This window comes from Vanellus vanellus, assembly GCF_965231255.1.
Source record: "Vanellus vanellus genome assembly, chromosome: 7".
Classification (NCBI taxonomy): domain Eukaryota; kingdom Metazoa; phylum Chordata; class Aves; order Charadriiformes; family Charadriidae; genus Vanellus; species Vanellus vanellus.
This window is the reverse complement of record NC_138912.1, coordinates 15,924,519-15,949,913: the sequence shown is the minus strand read 5'-3', so window position 1 is coordinate 15,949,913 and position 25,395 is coordinate 15,924,519. Positions and strand designations below refer to the sequence as shown.

General features: G+C 41.1%; 1 protein-coding gene across 3 annotated transcripts in view; it reads right to left on the bottom strand.

Annotated features, from left to right (window-relative positions):
- The window catches only part of BTRC (beta-transducin repeat containing E3 ubiquitin protein ligase), a 118,796-nt gene that overhangs the window by 26,475 nt on the left and 66,926 nt on the right, over positions 1-25,395 (bottom strand). The window lies entirely within an intron of this gene.

Genomic DNA, 25,395 nt, shown 5'->3' with positions numbered 1-25,395 from the left:
ACATCATTTTTATTTACAAAATACATTTAGATGTGCTCTATTAGACATAACAAAATATATAAAACATTGACATAGGGATGCCACATTTCTTTTCTACAATGATAATTCCAGGCATCAACCTCACCAGGAAACTTTATTGACTTTAAGTGAAAAATCTAGTACCTAAATCTCTCTGCAAAGATATCTAATGATCTAAAAGAAATCCAAGGATTAACTGATTTTACAGGAAAAGAACAAACAACAAAAAAGCCCTTTATCAGCAAGCGCCAAAACGGTGAGTTATTTGGACACCACAAAACCTAGTTACCAAAACTGGGTTTAGAATTCAGGAATTCCTCATTTCTCAGGAGTAAATAATTCCTGTATTTCAATACAGTTCTCAACCCCGACAGCAATCCAGAGTTTGAAACATCAAAAGCCTCGTAATTTGAAAATTCACTCAACTTATCACCATTTACATTTCATTTTCTAAAGAAAATCCACCTAAACACTCTTTTCGGCATTTCCAGCAGAGCTGGGCAGGGTGTAGAAAAATACATTAATTAGCAGTCATTTTTAACAAGTAGTTTCTTCTATTTCTGAACTATGGTTTGCCTTCAGTTTCTTTGAGAACACAGAACATGGAAATCCCATCACCGGTGCTCAGTTTTGCAGCTCAGTGTTTTCTACCTTACATTTACCCCCACTCCTCCCTGCGAATTTCTGTGTGTCCAGTAGGATCATGCAAGACAAGGGCTATGACCGAGCTACACTATTTCATTTGGTCATCACATGGACAGCACTGACGGCAGGCAAATCACAGACCCAGTTACTGGGCAGAAGGAAAGAAATACTCTCTCTTGGGCCAGCTTTTTATGGAGAGAAATCTCTAAAGGGACTGTGCACTTGAAGTCCTAGGTGTGAAAGGCTGAAGTTATTCCAGCAAAGTCCACAGTAGGCAACAGTCTGGCAAAAAATAATTACCAATGGACTGCACTGAACATCTGTCTTAAGGGACTCTGGTCATTTTTGCTGCAGTTAAACTGCCTGCAAAACACACCCTTGTAAAAATGCTGGATTAAGACAGCAGAGAGATGTTGTACTCTACAAGCTTGATCTCATTTCATTTCATTTCTTTTTTTTTTTTTTTTTCCTTTTTTTTTTTTCTGTGCTTTATGGCTGCAAAGCATTTTTTAAAAACCTTTACTTCTGCCTTTTAATTTGAGAGACTGTGAAGTCTGACTAATATGCTGAGCTGGAGCAGAGTAGACAGCTGATGTGCAAAGACCACAAAAAGGGCAACTCTTTTCATGGGGAGCCACCATGTTCCGGCCCTCCCTTGCCTCCCGAGCAACCTTCTCCCAGCAGCCTTCAGCTCCCCAGTTACCTCTAAAACGTCGGTTTGGGGTATCAAACAGAAGCTGCAACATCTGCAAAAACAAGTAATGGCTTATGTGTGTACAAACAGATGGCTTAGATGGGGCAAAGTAACCCATTTTGCCTGGATCCCAAGTGAATACAGGCCTCTTGGGTGAGAATAATGAGTAAATTAAAGAGTCCATTGACCAACACTTTGAACAGCTCTGGAAGTCAAATTCCATGTTTATATAGTGGATCTGCTAAGAAGAGCACGATATGCGTTACAGGGTTTATGTCCAAATTAGTAGACGGGGAACACAGTATTTTTTAGGTTCACGCACATACTTTGGCCACATTCAGACAATGTCAACTCAAGACCTGGTTTGCACCCTTGCCTGCTCAGGTTTCCCATCAAAAGGAGAGAGGACAAGCCCAGAGGTAGCCATGGTATGCCCAGCAGGTTCTGTGATCTATGCAAGCAGGGGACCAGGAGGACAGGGCAAGCCACAAATATGCCAGTTCTGCACAGTAGACAGACAAATTCATAGGGCTCCCAAATCACTCAATCACAATACGTGCTCACATGCCTGCCCCAGACCGTCTGTAGCTACAGTTTAGAACAAAATTCCAGATTTTCAATTTGAAGATTCCTAAAAATCCACTGGGGGTTCAGTGAAAAAGGCCTGTTATTAAAAAAAGCCAGCAACAAACCAACATCAAGCATCTGTATTATTAAAGTGCTGGGGGGGAGGGGGTTACTATCAGTGAGAGAATTGATTTGGCTTCCTGAGAAACCCTGATGACTCAACCACTCTGATCAACTGCCTCAAGTTCACTACAAACCATCTCAGAACAGTATCAGCAACTATTTCTTGGAGCACACAATTGTCTACAACCTCTTCCCTCTCTCTCCTGGTACAATTACCAGGCTTTATCTGAAAAAGAAAGAACTGTCCCATATGCTGTTCATATTGCCAGGGTAAATATCCATCCCAACACACTGTATACGGTCATGCTTTTTATGAACTTCACTTCCAAAAGTGGCAGAGAAGAATAAGCACTGGTAGTCCATTACCCGGGACGAAGCTTGAGTATACCAGAGCAAACTACTAACTCAGAACAGATAAAGCTTTTTTGAGTCCCTTGTCACAAACCCCTGTAAGTGAGGGCTGAGCAGTGCCCCAGCTGGCTCTAGGCACAACAGCTCATCTGCAGGAACAGTAGAGGTGTCCTCCTACAACGGTGTGCCTCAGCTAGTAAGCTGTGCCAGGAAACCCAGGGGACTGAGCGCCTCAGGTTGGTACGAGCTCAGGGATCTACCTACTATGCTCCATTGCAGCCCATAATTACAAGACCATTTCTCCAAATGGCTACATTTAACACAAAGCACATTTGTATGCTCAGTGAAGTAGAAGAGGACTAATATATGAAAGGACTTTAATCTAAATAATGGCTTGCAACTATAGGAAGGTGCAATATTTTAACACAGATAAATAAAGCCTGGATAAATCTACTGCTCTGCATATAAAACAAAGCAGCCATGGTATATTACAGCTGTAGCCCATAAATGACAACCAAGGTTACTTTTGGTTTTGTCCAGTACAGGGGACCAAAGAGCCTCCCTAAAGCACAGAAAAAACAAAAGCACAATTCTCTGATTCTAACATAGATATGTGTTTCCCCACCCATATGAGTGGCCACAACTTTTATATATTTTTTTAAAAAAACCCACCATGTCCTCTAATCATTGCAAAGCACTTTGTTAAGGCACTTTCCACACGGTGGATGAATTCAGATTATATGTTTTTTAAGGTAAGAAGGCATCTCTTAAAGTAAAAAAAAAAAAAAAAAGCGAAGCTGTCTCCTAGAACATTGAGAATGGCTTAAATTATTCCAGCAAGGTTTGGGACCTCCTGAACCTTCAAGACATCTTCATGCTGGAGCTCTGAAAAGACAGAGCTTAGACCACCACTGCAAATTTCTCAGAGTTTCTCCCTAGACAAAAGAAAGGGACTTCCCTTTGACGTTCCAGTACTGACAGGTCATCGAAAGGCTTCTCCCCTCCATCCCGTACTCACTGGGACTACCAGCTCTGACACAGAGAGATGTCTTCTACTGCTTATCTACAACCACAGCATTACACCTCCAACCACAACTGGCGGTGCAAGTGGTTAAGTCACTGATCTAGACAGAGCCACCTTAACAGGAATTTTGGATGGGTCTTAGTGAAGGGGAGGAAAAAAGAGGACATAATGTTTAATTATAAGAAATGATTGAAATAGGCACAGACATACCCCGGGTGCCTCTGCACTGCAGCAAGCTCTAAACTTGTTATCGTTAATGGTTTAAATTTCACTGTGCTAATCATTTCAGGACACAAGCCTTTCTTGATAATCTAATGAATTATTCCAACATCCTTCAGCAAAAAAAATCCTCCATGACAGCACTAATTACAAGACGTTTTCCCAGTGCTTATGTAAAATATGACAGAGCAGCAGCTTAGGGAATTGCAGAAAACTGCTTCTAATTTCCACTGAGAAACTGACAAACACCTCTCTTTCATCTCTCCCAGCTCTCAAGTAAGATTTAACTTTCTCATTTAGTTAATTACCGAGTGAGGATCATCATTTTCCCGGATCGGAGCGGCACAGAGCCTTTATCGTGTTAACTTGTGAACTTGATCGATGGCTGCTGCTAAAACTTAATAACTTCACCCCCTGGCAAATTGTAAGATAAATATAATAGGAGAAACTCTGACAGTAAAAACCTGCCAGAAATGAGCGCTGTGTTTATGTTTCTTTGCAGGCAGCAAAAAAACAACCGACAGCTTATTACTGGGTGCGTGTTACTTATATTTAAAAGACTCCAGGCAGTTAACTTTCTGCGTACTGTTCAAACTTTACTCACAAGATAAAAGACGCCGGGGAAAAAAAAAACAAGCAATAGGATGACAAAGAAAGGAACCATGGAGGTGTACATCCAGAGTGTGGGGGAAGACAGGAACTTCACAATGAAAGCAAAGCCACACTTGTCTCTGTATCCTGAATATTCTTCAAGATTAACCACATTAAAAATACCCACAACTGTGAATCGTGAATCCAGACATGAAACTAGTTTCAGCAGCGGCACAAAGCTCAGGAATTTTGGCACATGTTAGAAGCTGTGTGGGAAAAGCAGAGGGATTAAAAAGTACCAGTGTGGCAGCGAGATGATTCAGTTTGATGCCTGTAAAGCTGCTCTTAGCCAGAGAACCTCAGCACTGCTGGCTTTTCCAAAGCTACTTGTGTGGCCATGGAACTGCTTGCTACTGCCCATGATGAAATACCACTCAATACCACTCCAATGTAGTAATGTAACAAAAAAGGTGAAACAGAGCTGAGAATGTATGCCAGGCCTCTGTACTAAAGGGCAGAGCCAGTATTTGAGAATCCTGTTGAAAGAGGGCCGTTTGCACAGCCTAAAGGCAGTAACAGCATAATTAAGAGGGTACAGGTTCAATTTCTATAGCTGGCTTCTTCCTATTTAGGCTTGTAATTACTAAATGCTGCAGAAGGGATTCCCAGACTGCCAAGGCTAAGCAAAAAGGGAAGAAGTCCTTTGCAGCTTCTTATCCGCAATTTCCTATTAAAGAGCTCCTTTGCTTTGAGAATCAGGGGGGTGGCGAGGGGGTGTCTCACCATAAAGAGCAGGATCTCGTGAGCTGTAGCACCTGAAAGACATGAGAAGGGTAGCCGGCTCCTCATTTTTCTCCTCTGCAGGATGAACCTGCTTTTCCAGTGTTTGACTTGACAGCAAAGCTACAATGCTAGGTCATTAAACAACTCACTCCATTTACTTTTATTTTAAAAGCTCGGTTTAGAATCTACCCATTTCTGTCCGCCTCCATCTCACATAACAGCCTCTGTGAGGTTAACCATGGGTTTAGCACATATATGGACTTACTCGCTCAGTACTGAATTAGTTTCCACGCTGCAAAGCTCACTGAAACATGCTGAAAAACGAACATAACCCAGGACTAGATGATCATCAATCACATCTGAGAGTCAAAAAGAAAGCACCATGAAAGAAACCACAGCATCTTTACTATTTATTTTCAAGAGAAAATTCAAAATACATGCTCACACTGAAATTAACAGTCCCCTAGATGCCCAAGAAACTAGCAATTTTGCCTGTTTGGGGCTTTTAGCTGCTTGTCCACATCTGGTTTCCAATCACACTGCAGAAAAACTTTGATAAGAAAGGATACATCTAGATGAAAGATCACTGGAATTATGCTGGACACAGCAGCCCAACCTGTTGCACTTTCTGAAATCCTGCGGGGCCAATAGTTTTCAGAGGTACCACCTAAGTACCCGTGACACAGTGTCAGCCTGGAGGGCACCTGGCTCAGGATATTACTTCAGTCACAGAAGAAAGGGAGAAGGCTGTTTTGGTTTAGGGCCAGAGAAAGCTGCAGACACCAGAGAAGTCACATGCTGAGTCTCTCCAGGGATTGGGGAGGCAGGACCGAGCCATGGGCACTTGCACACCGGTTATACAAAGAGCAGCAATAATACCTTGCTGGAGAAGCTGCTCCCCTCCCACACTGCTACACAGTAAACAGCAACTGGGAGAGGAGATTAAAAAACTATTCTTTTAAGCTAATACTTAATGTTTCAGACAGACTAATAAAGTTTAATTGTCTGGAATCTCGTAGCTCTTACTGTAAACTTTCCTTTGATATAGGTCTCCCATCTAGATTTTAAGTGCTGGCAAAACCTTCAAAATAAAATTTCTCTGATGCCAGCAACGGATGTGAATTGGGAGTCCCTCTCCTCCTCCTCCCTTATCTGCAAGTTGTCTTTGCAAATAACAAGCACTGATGAGAAATCTGCTTGCATCAGCACAGCACTGGCATATGTTACTTTCCCAAACTACAATCCCTGACCAAATGCATATCGAGACATATGAGGGAGAGGGCAGACACCATCACTCTTGAAGAGCTAGATTTCAGAGCACACCTTTTATTAGTTGCAAAGCGATCATACACAAATTTCAAAGCAGATCCTCCAATAACAACAAATCACTTCCAGTGGAAGTCACCAAAGGAAATGCTTTCTTCCTTGGCATGGCTACCAGAACCAGAGTTGAACTGCTGGGACCATTACATGTTATTACTGTTAATGGAGAGAAGGAATATGCACATTATCAACTTGGAGAACCAGTCTACTAAAGTCATTGGGTAATGGGCAGTAGCAGCAAAGGGCTCATTTATGGCAGGGAAAGGCATGAGCTATGCTCTAAGCAGCAGTTTCATAGTTTTCTGGAACAGTTGCTTCTGTTTTTAAAACACCCAAGCATGATATACTGCCTGAGTGAAGTTACTCTTTATGGGTGTTATTGTTGATTTTCTTCTTGCTCCAAGTACTCCCTTAACTCGGAGAGAAAAGCAGCCAGGAACAGGTAGGTGGACTCTAGTGATTCAAAACATGGCTGAACAGTGAAGACTATACACAAGTAGAGGGGGAGAATAACCCAAAAGACCTGTTATCTGCACTCAGTAACACTACTGAGATTTTCAAAACACCGTGGTTCTGTCTATGTAAAGCTTTTATCGTCAAGAAACACAGGCCCTCCAAGATAGCTTACCATGAGTTTCCTCCTTGGAGATGCATTTTTCTACCAACAACAAAGAGGGCACAAGCACACCAAACTACTTGGCCAAGGCAAAGTGAGTGATTTAGAACTGGAAGTCATGAATATACATGCTGGGTATCACGTACCGTTTCCCAACTACAGGAGCACTACATATTTCCAGGTGTGCCAGAGAGATGCAATGAACAAAACCGCAGCAGTGTTCTGAAGAACCACAAGATTCACATCCCTGCATTGCTACCACTGCAAATGTACTTCTTAGATCTGCTGGCAGAGTTGGCTACATGAACACTCCCTAACCTATTTCAGTCAAAATAAGCTTGTTAGCAAAGACCTGCTATTTAAACTGTCTAAGCTAAAACACCTCATCTTAACTGAAAGCAGGTTTGCAGTTTTGCTGACAGATCCTGGAGGGCAGCAACCTGCAGCAGCCAGACGAAGGCTGAGTGGTATTCTTTTCTACCAGCATAGCTAAATCTAGAAGAGGACATCTCAGCAGCTCACACTGACCGATACCGATACTACTGCTGTTAGCAGCCACCACAGAGGCAGCTGTAAGAGGAAAAGTCCATTAAATATTCTTGTACAGTGTCAGGTCAGAGGTGGTCAGTGGGCTGCAGCCAAAATCTTGACAGTCTTGCCTTGTTGCCTCCCATAACCCCTGCAACAGAATCCCGTAACTCTTACCCACTAATTTTCTTGAGATGAGCTGTTCTGCTAACCTTGCAGTCAAATGTTATCTTGGTGGCAAAATGGGGTGATTCCCATCAAGGACCACCAAGATTGCTAGGGAAATTGGATGTGTTTGGCCTGGAGAAGACTGGGAACTACCTACTAGTTTTCCACTACCTCAAGGGAGGTTACAGAGGAAAGTGAGACAGTGTCTTTTCAGAAGTGCATAGTGACAAGAAAAAAGGATAACAGGCACAAACTTTAGCAAGCAAAACTCTGTACATTAAGAGGGAGATTTTCAAAGTATGAGTGGACAAGGTCCCAAGCAAAACGAGCTGACTGTGAAGGTAATTCTCCTCTGAATAGGCAGTTGGGACTTCCAGTCCAACTCCAGAGGTCCATACTAAATTGAAGTTTTCTATTAATTTATATCTTAAGTTGTGTATGTCCATTCTTTCATTGGTACCTGGCATGGGATTCATGATCTGAGGAGAAGACTCCAAAAATAAAAGCTCAGAACGTTCTCTCACGAATTCTCTATCTTCAGTATTTGCATTGGGGTGGGTTAGGCCAAATGTTGTCGATATGTGGAAGTATACAACAAAAGAAAGGCAACAAATAGCACCCTCTGCAACAATCAGCAATCAGCTCTGACCATAACAGTGCTTCGGGAAGGCATACTCAGTTTCACAGCTGACCAGACCTTCTGCCTATCAGCTGATACTCAGATTGCACAACCCATAAGCACAGACTATCACACTAGGGATTCCTCCTTGACTCAGTGCTCAGCTGCCAATTATCTTTCAGAAAAAACCCTCAAACTAAAGGAGGGAGGGAGCCTTCCAGTATTCCACTCCCTATAGTAGACTCAAAGTGGAATTGTTTGAATATAACATATAAGCAATATAAAATCCCCAGTAAATTGTGGCAGAAAAGGATTGCTAGCCTCACTTGGTCCTTTAACACACTGTATTTTCCACATAATGTTCTTTCACTCAAAGGCATGATTCCACTATTCCTTTTAATGCAATTAATAAAGAATGAAAATAGTTATCAATCTACCTGCATTTGCCTTTCTACAAATCCAGGTTAAGTTTTCTTTTCTTCTTTTCATCCCACTTCTGAGAGCTACCTTCCTGTCACATCAAGAATGTAAACAGTGTGGAGCATATCATGTGAGAAATTTCTTCCATTCTCATGCACTGATGCATCCCATTGTAATTTTATCTAACAACGGCCAACCCTTTCTTTAACTTCTATTATAATAATTGGCTAAATATCTAAGAACCAATTACATGCTGAGTAAACTAGCTTTTCCTTCCAACAGTTTTAAATATATTCTCTTTTGAATACCATTAGGTCGTCTACTGTGAGAACTGCCGTCTCACTTGTTTCCTGTATTTTCAGTCATCTCACAACAGCCTGTATTAAGTCTAATATTAGTATACTCCAGAACGCACTATTTGCATCTTCTCATCTTGGAACAGCAATTTGGGATCATGCCTGGAAAAAACATATGCAACCTTCTGACACAAAATAAAATTAAACATCAAGAGAATTCAAGATTTCCTACCATAGACCAAACTAGGCAGATGCACCATTTATAGCCTGTTCCCTTGATCGAGGGGTTAGAGCTCCCTCTAGCACTCTCGAACCAGAAGAGCCATAGATGCTAAGCTGTGACTATCTGGTCTCACCCAAAGCAGTCTTGCATAGGGCTGTCCGTAATTTTTATTTGATTTACTTTTTGCTGTCACATGAATAATTAAGAATACATCCACTAGTTTATCTGAAATTCAGGAGAAGCAAGTGTCAGGAGAAATTCCCTCTCTAACCTATTATAAATACTCAGATTGCTATAATTAACTGATCTCTATTTTAAAATGTAATTTAGGACCAGCTGAAGGATCATCATGTCAGCTGTGTGTACAGTGTGAAATGTAGCAAGAAATTAAATGAAAAAGTTGTTGAAGATTTTGATTTTTCACAGCATAAAAAAAAGTCTTGCTACCTCACCCTCCCTTGCAGCTGACAAACATCCCAACGCAGCTGACAGGTCGCCTGCAGCTGTGAATTACATGTTTCTATTTCAGCATTAAATATTGAGTAACGCCGCTTAAGTAAAACTCAAAAGGTGTAACCCTGCTGAGTTCTGCACAATGCTGAAGACAGAGAAACATCTCATGACAGAAAGAGTGTCAGCCCTTTTTAATCATAGGTTATTACTTATTAATTCTTGATAAACTGAAAGCTGGCAGTACAATGTAAAAATGAGAAAGGAAAATGGGAGCCAAGCCTTTCGAGTTTTACTCCTAACTCTCCCACTGCCACATAGACAAGTCGCTCCATTTCACGAGTCTTATTGGTTTAATAGATGTATGCTAACACACTTCACGCAGAGGCAAAGCACAGCTTAATGCTGGGAACGTCTTTGGAGGCCTCTGCACGAAAGGTGCTCGGTGAGGGCAATGTCACCAGGTGACACCACACCACACTCACACAAGCGCAAACTTCCCCTCAACTACCAGCAAAAAATTTTGTCACTTAAAAACTAAACAAAACAGACCTGTTAGAAAGGGCAGGGCCTCGACTTCACCAATTAGAAAAAAAAAGCAGCTGTCCTAATTGTTTCAGCAGCCTTCCAAAGCAGGATCCAAAATCAAGAGCTTTAAGAGAAAAATTTACCTTGAGTTTTCTCAAACTGAGCCACCGCCTCCAGATACCGCTGCTGAAATCAATACAAGCATGGAAACAACTCACACACCCCTGAAGGTAAGCACCCCAGGGAGGGTGTGCTTTAGTTAAGTTCCTTCATTCATCACCGCAATTTCACTATGGAACCACCAGGGGACTTCGGAACATTGCTCGGGTTTAGAAGATCGCAATTTTAATATTAGTATGTGACAGAGACGAAGAAATACAATAGGATGTGTATCCATGGCTATGTTTTCACTTCTCTGACAAGTCCAGTAAGAAAGACTAGAAGTAACTAGACCCAAATAGATGACAGAAGCACCTGACCGAAACTTCCCAGCATGGCCTGCCGGTGTCCCTCAGTCCTGGCCGACAGCTGTCCTTGCCATTCTGGGCCCGAACTCTGTACACAGTCCTGCTGCTGCACCCAAATCCTGACACACAGACCTTTCTTCCCGCAGTACAGATGGTACTCAAGGCTGTTCCTTTTATCCCCTTAAGAGGACTTGGAGAAAAGTGCTGGCAACGACTTCTCTCTCCCCACACCTCTCGCACGTGGCAGGAGAGGATTACAGCCCGATACCTGACCTGTCCAGCAGGAGCGAAAGGACATCTGAAGTGAAAGCAAGACCTCCACATTTGCAGATCTGTTAGTGATGCTGGCAACCCTCAACTGCGTACCTCATTAGGCTGACACTGCAGTTCACCTTTCCTCCCCCATACCTCCAAATAGTTGTGGCTTGGATCCGCATCAGAGACAGGTAAGAAACAGGTTGTGCTGACCCAACTGCAGTAAGACATGGCATCAGCAGCACTTCCCCACACACGCAAGCCCAAGTACTGAAACTTTCACAATCTCAGATCACTTCAGTATAGTAGAAGCAATATACCTCCCATCTTCATTCAGGAAGCTGTTTGCAGCCGTTGTTTTTGTGCCTTTGTTACTTCCAGACTGCGTAACTTAATGAGTTCCTTGGTGCTATGTTAGGAGATAAAGGGAAGGAGCATTTACTGCCAAGTGTAGCCCTTCTCGTGCAAACACATTACGTACTTTGAGTGTTGCCTTCATTTCTGGGTGCAGTGGGAGACTTTGAATTGTAAGGTAGACGTTCTGTGTAGGTACAACTTGGGAGAAGCAGGTACCTAGCCGTGGAGGTTAATGGGGACTAATGAACTCAATATTCACCCTGCTCTGAGCGGAAGGTTGGACCTCCTGATGCATCTTTCAACCAAAGTTACTCTGTGTTAGAAACACATAGTCAAAGCTCATCTAGACTTCCCAGGCTTTCAAAGAGAAAAGCGATTTAGATTTTGACTGAAGCCAGGTTATAGTTGTCTGTTGTTTATGTACTTCACTTACCAAAAGCAAAATCTGAAATTATTTTTAAAAGATGCTGTATAGAGAATGATTTTTTTAAAGGCTTTCCAACTCGGGGCTTCACAAGCCTTTGCCATTGTATCATTCATCCTTTGCAGCAACCAAATACCAGGCTCTTAAAGACTTCTGCAAATGCGCCTGCTCTCTGGCTTAGCAACTTGAGAGCATGCAGTATTCAAGGGACCTGTTTGTACATACAGTCTTGACCTTCGATTCCATCCCTCCAACTATTTAAAATTTTTCAAAAACTGTTGATTTTGTTATGATGCATGTGTTCTTCAAGAACTACGCCTGATTCTCTCTACAAATTATCGAATTCTAAACTTATTTTCACTTACTACCTGAACCTATTTCAAAACTCAGGTCTCCAACAACAAATTAACGCCTAATCATCTGCAGTCTTCTAAATCAAATCTCAAAATACTCCCATTACAACCCACCTCAGAACTGTATGGGATTAGAAATTACGATCCAGAACAGGGCCGACACGTCTAAATGAACATGGCAGGAGAACAACTTGATTCAACTCTGTAGTTCACACAATTTTGTAAAATCCAGTGACTTGAAAGAAAACAACACATGCACAGAATTGGCATTAATTAAGCAACATTTTTATAACCTACAATCAAAGGCTTATAAGGAAGGTTTACTTGTCAGAAAGAGGGCTTTCTTTGCTGAGAAATTACAAGTCTTACTTAATTAACAATCTAGGTTTTCTTCTAGCATAGTTGTTAACTTAAGTATTTTTCACTTTTATTTTCTTCTAAATGAATGTTAGCCTAAGCACAAAAGCTATTGTTTAAACTGATAGAAGTGTGGGTCAGAAAACACAATGCTGAAATTTTTTAATCATCATGTATTTTCACTAAATTCTCAGTTTGTGGTCACTGTTACAAGGGTTTCATTTTTTGTTGAGAAGCAACAGGAGGATTTCAGACTTTATGGATATGAGAAGACAGTTAAATCTGAACCTGTGCATACCATTAGGACAGACCTATCATATTTCACAAATTCAGGGTATCGTGAAGGCAAGTTTGTCTGTTGGACACAGGACCCAAACAGCCTGGCTAAAAACAGTGCCCTTTTCATTCCCTAATTTCAAACTACTCTGTGAGCTGAGCAGGTAAGAACTACTTGCCTGTCAAGATTCACTATTACGGTACAAGTAATTGCTGCTACTTTGAATACTATTTTCAGGTCTGAGAGAGCAACTACTTAGTTGCTCGTTTTTAATTGTCCTCAACAATAAGGTTCAGTAATGTATAGAGCGAGTACTGCTGTCTGTCTCCAAGCTGCAGCCTCAACCAAACCGTCAGTCACACGCAACAAGGGACTGCCTGCCTTGTTGAAGTTATCTTGGATACGAGCTTTCACAGGCAGACTAATTCAAATCTATTTTTGTAAATTACATATTGTGTTAAATATACATGAAGGAAAATATGGAACAGTTTCTTTTACTGCACAATATGAGTTATCTCCTATTCTAGGTTCCCTCTGAGAAATTTCTTAATTTTAAAATCTGCCAATTAGTGGCAGTGACTACTGGTGAGACTTAATCCAGTCAAGCAGTAGTATTTGCTGAGTACTGCAAAGGGCAGAACACCACTCCAAGAGAATGAAGGGACCAGGATACCTAACAATAATAAGGGGGAGCATACAGGCGTTTGCCCAAGTGTCCTTTTCCTTTGAGAAGAAATGCAGGTTGTGTCACTGCCTTAATGTGACAGTTAAACCATAAGCTTTGCATCAGCCAGAAGAATGAGATCTTTGCACATACATAAGACTGAGTGTTATTAGCTGCAGAATAGTTATGGGCAATAATTTGTCAATTTCTGTGTAAGAGAGAGCTGTAAGAGAGAGTGATCAGAAAAGTAAACATAAACAAATTCTACCTAGAAAACAAGCTACTCAATCACAAATGCTCAAACACCTTCACGGTTTCTCTTCCCTCATTTCTTAAATTAAGCCACTCCCCAATGACTATTCAATTTATCCTAATAAAACAAAGAGGATATGACTGCTCTCTAAAAATATTACGGGATAAACACCAAAAAAGAAAAGAAACTATTGAAACAAAAGGAAGAAAGAAGCCGAGGAACCCATGGTAAAACCTCTCCATGAATAAGCTAGCTTAGAACAGTCATTGGAACAACTGGGTTATGGAAGTATCTTCTGATGGAAACAGAATGGAAAATAAGACCTCAGACCAACATTTAACTGGTGGTAAGATGAAACTCAGTAAGTTCATTAAAAGGACAAAGTAATATCTGCAAGAGCCAGAGGCTGGAACCAGCCACATGTGAGGTTCCAGAATGCAGAATGATACATACCAGGCAATGTCCTGTTCTGCAAGAGGACTTTCACCACCTTATAGCTCAGACTATACCTGAGAGGGCACAGATGCAAAGTTGTTGACTGGTAACTGAGCAAACTGACTTTCAATGATTAGAGAACATTGATGGGACTGTGGGCTCCATTCTTTTAAACATACAGATGTAGGGCTTCATTCCTCTATCGTGGATGACAGGGGACTGCTTCACCCAGAAAAATAGCTGTCAGTTTTCAGTCTGGCATGTGCCCAATGAGCTTGAGCGTACCTGATTTACGAAATGTACAATCTACACCTTTCCAATAGGTGCCGAACTACTGAGTTGCACATGACACACAGGAACGCTATTTATTCTGCTATGGTTTTATTCGTCTCCGCGCCAGGAGACTCATAGGTAACTTCAGACTGACCTGAGGCTATATTCACTGTGTCTGTGGTTGGTTCAACAGGATACCCCCTCATGGTCTCTGATGCATTTATAACAAGTGTATTACATGTGAACAGAGAATATCTCTTTTCATACCTTCATTGCCTCCAGGTAAACTCTCATAAGATCTGGGACAAACCTTTAACCTGTTCATTCATGTGATGTTTGCATGTTAGATGAAGATAAGATCTGGATGTTTGTAATGCAAGCGACCTTAGAGTCCCTGATATGGATGCACTTTTGCTGGAGGAGTTACCTTCAAGTCACTTACCACTAACTGGGAAGATTAGGCTGTGATCTGCTGTGCAGTCAGCTGTTGTGACCACGAACTCTACTGTCTCCAGGGACAATAGCCTACTGTCGCCATAATTAGAAGAAAAGATACATGGCTGATGTCAACACTATTGCTGTCTTCTGCTAGCTTCTACCTTTGACAAGTTATCTGGGTATAAGTTTCAATCTGCCTGTCTTGGGACTGCTAAGAGCGAAAACCTCAAGATAGGTACCATCTGGAGCCCAGTATGACTCCAAATCAATTCTTAAAACCAGCAGGATCAAAATTTGTCCTGCCAGTCAATGGTGATCTACTTTGAGAGACAGAATGACGGAGGCAAGTGTCTGATCTCCAGATAGACTACTTATGTTGAGTCACTTGAGTCCCCACATAAGATGAAGAGTTCTTTACCTGAGTATCAGGAAACTCTGAAGGTAAATGTGTCTCCACCTGAGATTTGCAGGATTTGCAGCCTGTTGATCTGGTCTTTCATATTAGAAGGGATTCTAAGTGTCAGCACTTGATTCGAAGAAGTTACTACGGTGACAAATGGTCAGAAATGAAGGTAAAGACAATTGCATATTTGGAAGTAAACCAAGGGTAAGACACCAAGTTCTCCAACAGGAACTGTTTTATTGTATTAAACACTATCGCAGGAGATGAGATTGCAGACTCAACAGCGCTTCCCCCATTTCCCAACTGATAACTTCTCTATGCAACCTATAAATTCACATTTCTCTGACCTCACCTTCATGGGAACTACGAGGTATATTTCAGGGACTAGTACTTTAATACATGTATTGATTTCATTAGTACAGCTAAGGTTTTATAATCTTTCTAAAGACAAATTACATTCTGAAATAGTTTATAAATAACCAATTAGCTATTAAAACCTTAAGAAGTAAGCTTACAACGTGATTTGTCTTTAAATAAATGTTCTCCTTGTGTTTTTATATCACTCACAAAAAGTTTAATGTACTTACATTTTATAGATCAGATACCACATTGCATTATTTGAGAAACAAAGTTCCCATGTATCGCATGTTGACTCATACTATGTATATTAAAAGGGGACAGTTAAAATCAAGTAAAAACTCTGAATCTTCCAAACTTTAAAGTGTTTCACCTATAAGAAGATACTATAGTAATTTTTAAGTGAGGAAGGATTTCTGGAGAATTGTAATATTGACTATATAGCTGGAAAAAGCATAAAAAAACCCGTGGGACTTGCTATTACTTCTTCAAACACAACAAAAATCTTCTAAGTTAAATTGAGTATGAAAATTGTGACCCAGTTTAACCCAGTTTTGGGTTGCTTTTTTTTTTTTTTTAAAAAGAGAGAAATTTTAAAGAAAATCGGGCTGGTGTTCTGGTCAACAGCTAGTAGACGGTTTGCTAGCCCTCATAAAGCAAAGAAAAAAATGGATAACTGGAATAAGCAGGAAAATTCTAACACATAATACAAACAGGCTTAGTTTTGGCTTCACCAACAGTATTCAGGAAGGTTTTTGGTGTGCTGGACAAAGCACATATATTCTAGGAAGTGTCCAGGTATCCATGGAGTCTAGCATTCTGCTTGGGGCCATTACAGGGGAAACCGTTTGGGAACTTCGGGTTACTTAAACATGGTCCGGTGTGCGCTTGGTTGCCTGAGCCTTTCTTTCTATCAATGTGGTTTTTGAGGTTGTGGGAGCTCTTTGAAAGCTACAGGGCAGAGTGAGAGGGAGGGAGGGGTTCTGGGAAAATTTCTTCCTGTATAGGCGCTAGTTACTTAATGATTTTCTTTATTAGATCCAAACTAGGCTGGCTTGTCTGTACGATTTGCCCTGCAGCAGTATGCCCTGCAGCAGTTTCTATAGGGATTCTGGGTAGCTTACTCAAAGATGAAAGCTGCCTCTCTACAGAGGAATCCTGGCTGGGTGAGCATCTCTTTAGATCCCAGAAGCCGATGTATCATCCTCCTCATGTATCTGTATCCTCTTCAGAGCACATACAACATCATCCAAGAACCTGGCTGTACATCAAAGCCTTTGTGGTGGCCTCAGGTCATTGCTAGCTTTACAGAAGTAGGTGTATTGCTCTATGGGGTTCCCTTTTATGTCAGTCCTGATGTTCAGAAAGTTACGTTCATTCTAGGAGTATTTTAGAGAGAGTTTGATGAAGAGGTGGTGGTTATTGAACTTGTGATGAAAATTGGTGGGAGTCCAGAAATCGAGCACATACCTCTGTGAAAGGAAAGATGAATTTGCAATTGAAGCAGAAGACTAGACTGTCAGTAGAGCTAGAGGACAACTTTTATTCTTTGTTCTCCTCAGGTTTTGGTCTGTGCCTGGCTAAGATGCTCCTTTTCTCCTGAGACACTATGCAGCTACTTTGCAGGGTGTTCCAGAGTTACGTTATTGTTCCCTAAGCCGACTGAGCCTCAGGGAGAAGACACTAGGTAGTAACACTCTACACACAGCTCTGATCCTGAAAGATGGTAGAGAAAAACTTCAGAGTGATCAGGCAAAAAAGGTGAAGCAAAATACCCCAGAGAATGAATTTTCCCCCAGCTTGCTGGGGAGCAAACATCCCTCAGTCTCAAAGCAGCTCTCAAACTGAAGGGGCCAGAACAGGGACAGCTGCATGTGGGGGTGGGAAGAGAAAGGCAGGAAAACTGCACTGCGAAAATGCAAAATATAGAAAATTGAATGTGAAAAATACATGAAACATTTTAAATTAAATTAACAGAAAATAGGATCCAAAAACCAACCAAGAACTTCTAACTCTGATAAAATCATCCAGTTGCAAAACAGAACCAGGAGCTAGAACAAAATTATTTTATTAGCTTAAAAAAAAATTAAGATTAGCTGTATGATCATTTTAACATGTATGTAAACATTAACAATCCTTAGGCTGCCTATTAATTCACAAGTGGCATATTTACACTATTTATGATATTATGCCCCATGCTGGGACATCCCATTACAGATTCACGGTAGTGGCTCCATACTTAAGGTGAATTCTGCAACTCATCACCTCTTTCCTGTTATTCTCTTGCAGTAAGATTACTTTGGGGCAAGAATTTACCATTTGGTTTCAGCCCACAAGGGAATCTCTTTGGGAACTGACAAACTGATTTAAGCAACTGTGGAACAATTTACTGGGTTTTGTGCTTTATTAAAGGAGAACAAAAGGCTTTCAGAGCTTTTGGTGTTTTATGCAACAACAAGAAGAAAGCTTGCCTTAGAAAGTGTACACTTTTTCTTAGACTTTCCCCTTGCCTCCCAGAAGGATCATATTTGATCGCAAATTTGACTACAACCACTGGTAAGTGCATCTTTCCCAAGATACACGTCTAACACCGCCTTTTAAAAGTGGAGACAGACCTGGGAAGAGAGAAGATGCCAGAGGAACAGAGCCCATATCAACATTAGATGTATATAAACAAAAATAATGTTTAAGTATAAAGCATGCTTCAACTGATACCATCTTTCCAGATCCCCAAATGTCTAATAAGGAAATGTTAAGCAGCATTATCCCCTTTTACAGATAGGAGAACTGAGATGGAAAAGCAGAATATGACAAAGACAAAAGATGTCACAAAATCTGGAGCCATAATTCCTAACCTAATATTCCACCTGTGAGGCATTGTTGCTTACAATAAATAAACTATTTCCTCCCTACATTTCAGTTGTAACTTTTGAACTTCTCTGTACAAAAGGGACGCTGTGAGTCCAGCCCTCGCCCCAAGAAACGCTGGAAGGATTAATTAAGGTTTGTGAAGCACTCAAACTACAGGGGAAACCCCCAGGAGGAAGTTTGTATTTACATATTCTGACCATGGCTTGAAAGGCACGCAATAAATACAGCCCAGGGCAGAGAGCAAACAACACGAATAAAATAAAATATTGAACAGCTGTTCGTTAAGTGAATACTGTTCATCTCACACACCAAACTTTATTTCTGCCTCAGGCTGCAGGGGGTGGGGGAAATCAGACTGAGGCTGAAACAAAATGTTACTTCAAAGGGTTAAATAGTAGCAAAGTTATAAAAAAATGAAACTGTTTCTTATAAAGAAAAATATTAGACAACAGGCAGAACTGCAAGCCCCACTAATGATTGTATGAGAAATACAACTGGTTTAGATAGTACAAAAGGTCTGTGACTTAACAGACTAACTTTTTTGTAGAGATGTAACATCTTACAAGTTATAAAAACTATGTGGATATCACAACTATTCATTTTTAAAGCAGGGGGAGGGAAGAGGATACATCACTCTTACACAGTAAGAAAGGTCAAAATACTAGAGTAAGCAAAGATGGTGAGATGTGCCTAGAACTAAAAAACGAAAAAACCCCAACCTTGCCCACACGAGCCTTGCTTTCCAGCTCATTTGTTTACTGCTACCTACCTAAAAGTAAGCAACGCAAAGCCGACGGGTGGGTGCGAACTTACAGTGGAGCCACACGAACAGCCTGTACAGTTTGCTGGATGCAGTGCGCTGATTTTTGGCTCCTCTGGCAAATTGATAAGATTTTACTTGCTTTTCAGTGTCAGAAAGTGGGATACCTAGAAGTGAAGAGAGCCTGTGTCCTGATTAGAAAAATGAAAGAAAAGCAGCATGGACACCGTGCGCAGAATGACAGAACCTCACTCTTCAACCGTTACAACTTCTTCGGGAATTATGGGGAAGGAGAAAAGTAATGCCTGAAAAAGACAATGCAGAGAACAAGGAAGGAAGAACAGGAACCGTGTTAATCAGAAGTAGCTGGATTCCTGTGCACTGCAAACATTAATACTATTTTGTAATATTTCTTACTATCCTTCCCAGAAATCACACCCTAATATCACTCTGTTTTTCCCCACATTATGTTTGTCCCTTTACAAAAATACCAATTTTCCTAAGACTGGTATTCAGACCTAACAGTCATTAATTCCTGTGTCTATTTTTAGAATGTACTTGAGAAAACTGCAATTTTATTAAACCTCTAGGAAAAAAAAAATCAAGTCAATCTTCTTAGCAATTACAGCAGACAATTCTTTCAAATTATAATTCCTTGTTGATAAGTGAATAAACTGAAAAATATTGGTGCAAAAAAAAAAAAAAACACCACGGACAAAAAAAAACAACAAAAAGCAGCATTAGGAAATCAACGCAGTATTTGATCTCTCTTTTTTTTTTGCTGCTGAAAGCCACATGGCATGCACAGTATTTTTAACTGAGGAGTCTCATTTCAAATATATGCCAAGGAATCTGATTTCAAACATATACTAAATAAGGAGGGGAGTAATAAAACAGGCAGTCCCTTACTCTAATTTTATCCGTCTCCCTCCTCTTCTTTCCTTGATGCAGTGAAACTTTAAATCCAACACCGAACCCTGCCTGTGTCTCTCTTTTTTCTTCGTAAACAGTGATCAACATTTTCCTAAATGACCCCCGAAAGGACCTACTTTGAAACTACTCATTAGTAACAGCCACGTTTGCAATATTAACCTGGATGCGGCTGTTTATTAAGATCTTTTAAAGGGTTTAGAATGAAGACACACTGCCGGTGTACAGGGAGCACAGAAGGGGTAATTTAAAACCCATGTTTTTCCTCCCCCTCACCGAAAACATGCCCAGCATTGTGCAGCTGTGCTGCCAGCTTCATCACTCCCTCCATCTCCACTCTTGCTAATTAAAAGGTTGATCACAGAACAATGCTCTTCTCATTAATTTCAGCTTTCTGATTGGGCAGGATTCCCACTCGCTCCGCCTGATCTTTTCCACACTGCTGAAGTTAATGTGACAGGAGCCCGAAGATGGATTACCCGCTGCCATATTGCCCATCACCTCCAATCAGCAGCTATCTGGGTAAACTGATTGTTCTAATTTGCTCTCATTATTTTTACAATATCAGGAGAAAATAACGCACACCGCTCACTGTCAAAGCCGTGAAAATCAGCCATTAGTTAAACCCAGACACTGAGTGGCTTTATTAGAAACACTGCAGTTTATTGATGCAGCTTGAGTAAACTAAGATAATACCTGCCCTCTTTAAACACACTTTTTGGGGTGTATTTACGTTGAAAGAAAATATTTATTAGGATACTTTTGGCAACACTTGCCATCTCAGCCTGTTATCTTGATACGCTGGCAGACAACGAAGATTAAGAACAATGGAGGCTTGACTTCCACATAAAGACGGGCAAAATATGCAGCACTATCGGCACAGCAGCCTGCCTGCACATCTGAGCTACTATTTTACGGTTTAAATAAAAACCACCTCAGTACTAATGACAGGTGAATATGTAAATACACCCCAAAATTGCATGAAATATGGTACTACTGTAAAGGCAAACACGGTACAGGCATAATTGTGTGAGCTGTACGTACAAAGTCAACAATTTAGTTTTGGGTTTGTTTGGTTTTTTTTTTTGCTAAGCAAAGAAGCCTGCGTAGCCCAGCATCAAAACACAGGGACCGAGAGCAGAAGCTCCAAACGATAAGGGAAACTGTTTTGTACGGCTGGGAACTATTATTTTCCCCTATGAAAAGGCATTGTGCTGCCACAACTTGGGCATGAGTCAGAGCAGAAATGTCACTCTGCACTGAAGCCTCACAGGATCCCATAGCTAAGAAATGAATAAAGTATTGTTAGCGGTATGAAGTCAGGCATTTTTACACCGCAGCAGTGGCAAGAACTACACTGAAAATCCTGGACAGTCTCTATGCTGTACATAAAGGGACCTACATCATTTTGCCTTCTGCCTATCTGAACCTTAGCAAAGGGAAACGCTAAATAGAGGGATTAACAGAAATATGATATCTTTAATCTTGCTAAACATAAAACTTAAACTGGTGTCTACGATGTTGTAACTCGCAATGCGTTCTAAGAGTGACAGGCAGAGCACAGCAGACTGATTTTACTTTTAAATAATATCTAAATTAGATTAGTTCTTTGTGTAGATCTGCATGAACCAAAGGGGACATTCATCATTGTGCCAAAAAAGTTAAATTCACTGGGGTACGCTCAAAGTGAATGGTTCTAGACCTACGTTTTATCTCTCAGACACATCATCAAGATGCTGTGCCAATACGCATGAAGCCAGCTAGGAGCTGCAAGAAAGACAACGGGAGAGTAACTGGATACCAGAAAAGGTTTATTTTTCCTTTTGTAGATTATGAATTGCTTGGGACAGGATCCGGGGCTTCTCTGTCTTGTAAGCACAGAGCATCCCTTTCAACACTTGAGCTTCTTTTTTAATATTTAACAGCTTAAATGTAAGGAAGGGTATTCTCCTCCCTCCCCCTCCAAAACAGATGTAATTCTAGTTCCCCCTCCTCCCCCTGCTGTAATTTAAAACGCCACGGTTTTCATTACTGCTTTTTAATATTTTTAAATCCTCGTCAGCTCGAGCCTTGCATTTGGGGGTTGATTCTTCCTCCCTCCTAGAAAAGCCACCTCCCAGCTTTGTTTGGTATCTCTTTTGACCCTTGTTAATGGTTTTCTCTTGGAGGGGCGTGCCATGCTTTTTCTCCTTAAAATTCCTGCACTGAAAGACTGCACCACACCACACTCCACAAAACGTGCTGATGGCACAAATTACAAGCCCCCAGCCGAACACTCCAGCCCCCACCATTCGGGCAGATTTATGTGGGCTCTTGCCGACGTTATTACAAGTCAGAGTTTATTGGGAAATTGTTACATTATGCGGAGTGTCTAACAAATTGCTTATGCTGCTATAATTGGATTACAACAGCCGCTTGCTCCCACCGGTAAGATTAGGCAAGTAGGACTCCTGCCGATCTCTGAGCGTTAGCAGTAATTTTATTTGCCTTGCCTCTCTCTTTCCTAACAACATGCCTCTTTCCCTGCCAGCTGTCTGCTGAAAAGGCACAGGCTTGTTCCTTGGCCCTAACAATGCAATTACAGCCCTGCAGATCGCACTGTTTGTGCATTAAGTACAGAGCCAAAACGAGGCGAATTGATCGTTTGACTTTTGGAGGAGCCATGTGATCTCTGCGTGCGGGTGATCCGGCATGCATCAGTGGGCAACGCTGCAGTACACGCCTGACGATGAACTCGCTCCACGCGATTTCCCCTCCCCTGGCCGCTCCGAACAGCAAGGACGGTGGAGCCTACCCCACGCTAACCCCCGTCAGTCTACAAAAACGGGCTGGTTTTCAGCAGCTCTCTTGCTAAGCTAAACTCAGAACTCAACTCTGCCTTCTGAAACGTGACACTTGCCCACACCAATGGCTTCCCTGCAGTGGGCTACACTAGGAAATGATTATTCCAGCGTTTCATACAAGCTTTAGCATGAGAATTGGATGTATTTTTCAAATAACATTTTCAGTTCTAAAACTGAAAACTGAAAACATATCTAGTTAATGTCACGTTAATGGTATCTGTATTCTCCACCATCTGAGGGTGCTGCCACTGCAGGTAACTACTTAGGAAGTGAAGCTTCTTTTCATGTTTGCCACCACTTACCACTAAAGCCACCAATGATTTGGATTCCAAACTGTTTCACATTTCCAGCACAAAAGATCCCAAAGTACTTTATAAGTGCAGGTCCAGGTTGTTTTTTTTTTCATAACTCTTATCCTGGTGAACGCTCCTTACAAGCTTAACGTGACAGGACTTGAATGAAGACCTCAAGGCTGTAATTCTCTATGCAGAGTATCAATCACCAAACCAGCAAACACTTGGGGTGGAACTAAAGCATGTGACACTCCACACAACACAGGTGCAGCAGAATTTGACCAAGGATGCCGGGTCAAGTTCAAAATTTTAAAAGATTTTTTCTATTACATCTTCACTGCCTCTACACTGAGAGGATCCCAGGATAATTCAGTTTAGAAGGGACCTCAGGAGTTCTCCAGTCCAACCTCCTGCTCAAAGCAGGGTGCGTAATGAGGTTAGACCAGGTAGCTCAGGGCTTCATCTAGCCTGGTGAAAACCTCCTGTGATGGAAGCTGCAGGGCCTCCACAAGCAACCTGTTCCAGTTGACTGTCATCACTATGAAAAAGTTTTTCCTTAGAAACTCCTCAGGTTTGACTGGTTATAAGATCTGCGTGGGAACCCTTCCAGTATTTACTTTACTCAACTTCACAGGTAACACAATTTGCTTTCTTCAGATTCCAAACCCAGGGCTCCAAAAAGTAGGAACACCTCAATCAAGTTGACCAAACTTTGGAAATAATTCTTCATACCAAGATTTTGCGTATTACCTGACTGACCATCCTTACTGCAGAGCTTTGAGAACTGATCTCCAGAACACACCTAGAGGTCCTCAGCTATAAAGCAATTCATGAGTTAACTATTATATGACTATTTCTTCAAAGTCTCTTTTGCATTTAAAAAAATCCAAGTGTAATTCTTTTTTAATTTGTGGCTTCGTTGACATGCAAAGTCATTTTGGGTGGTAAGAGAAGCAGAAATGACAACCACCCCACAGTGTTTGTGTAACTGAAGACTAAAGAAGCCTGTTTACATGTAGTTTAACACTCAAAAGAAACTCTGAACAGCTGAAATGCCTTATAAATAGCTCAGACCCAGAGGAAGTGCAAACGTCTGCATTGTGAATTGTAGATCTTAATTACAGACAATGGCTGGTACAGCAAGTAGCACGGAAAAAAAAGTGAAACAGTTGCACTGTTCATGGTTGGCAATAATTCTTCAGGAAAATATTTACTATCAATCAGTTATGAGAAAAGGGACTCTGCGCTCATAAAACAGCACGTTGCTTCTCATACCAGGACCATTTTGCTTCAGCATAATCTGAATTTAAACAGCTTGTTTCCTGCGGATATAATTTTGGAAATAAATAAAACAAGTCTATCAAAATCTGGAGAATGTGTATGGTGGGGTGGGGGGAGCAGGAATATCACATTTCTTTGTCAGTCATTTACGAAGAGATTATTAGATTGAAAGGAAGCTAAAGCATAAAGATTATCTTGACCCTTAAAAAAAAAAAAAGAGAAATCACAATTAAGATAAAAGTAAACATATTACTGAGAAAGGAAGATCACCATCGTCAAGGCTTTTAGATAAACCCCTGATGCTGTTTTCTACTTGTGCTATCTAAATTCTGAGAATTCAGTTTCAAAGCACCTTTTGAACATTAAGTAATCCCAGCAATGTCCCTGCAATACCCGCCATTCACACAACCCTCTTTTAACAGACAGAATACCTACAACAGAAGGCTAAAATGACATGCTTAAATCTCTGTAAGCCCGTGGCTGAGGCAGTGTTTCCGCAGTTTGTAACGGACTCAAGAACTGTCATCCCAGAGGAAGGTCCAAGCCACAAAAGGGGACACGGCTACCGAGGGGTTTGGAGCTGGAAGCATGTCCACCGACAGCCCCTCTGCATCATTACACAGAAGCTTAATACTAAAAATTAAGGTATGAAGGAACACACTTTCTCATTAAAACAGTGGAAGGAATATCAGGAAAATGAATGTAGCTAGACAAATAATATTTGTTCATGATTAAATTGCTCTTATTTCAATCTCAAGGACTAGAAAGGCTTCAAAAGCACTGGAAAACTATGTGTTATCTGAAGATATACCAACTCGGTGATATATCACAGCAGAACTCTGAGTTGGTTGGGCTGTTCATGCAAAGTAAATGCAGGGACACTCTCAGAAAAGAGAAGCCATCAATCTGTGACATAAA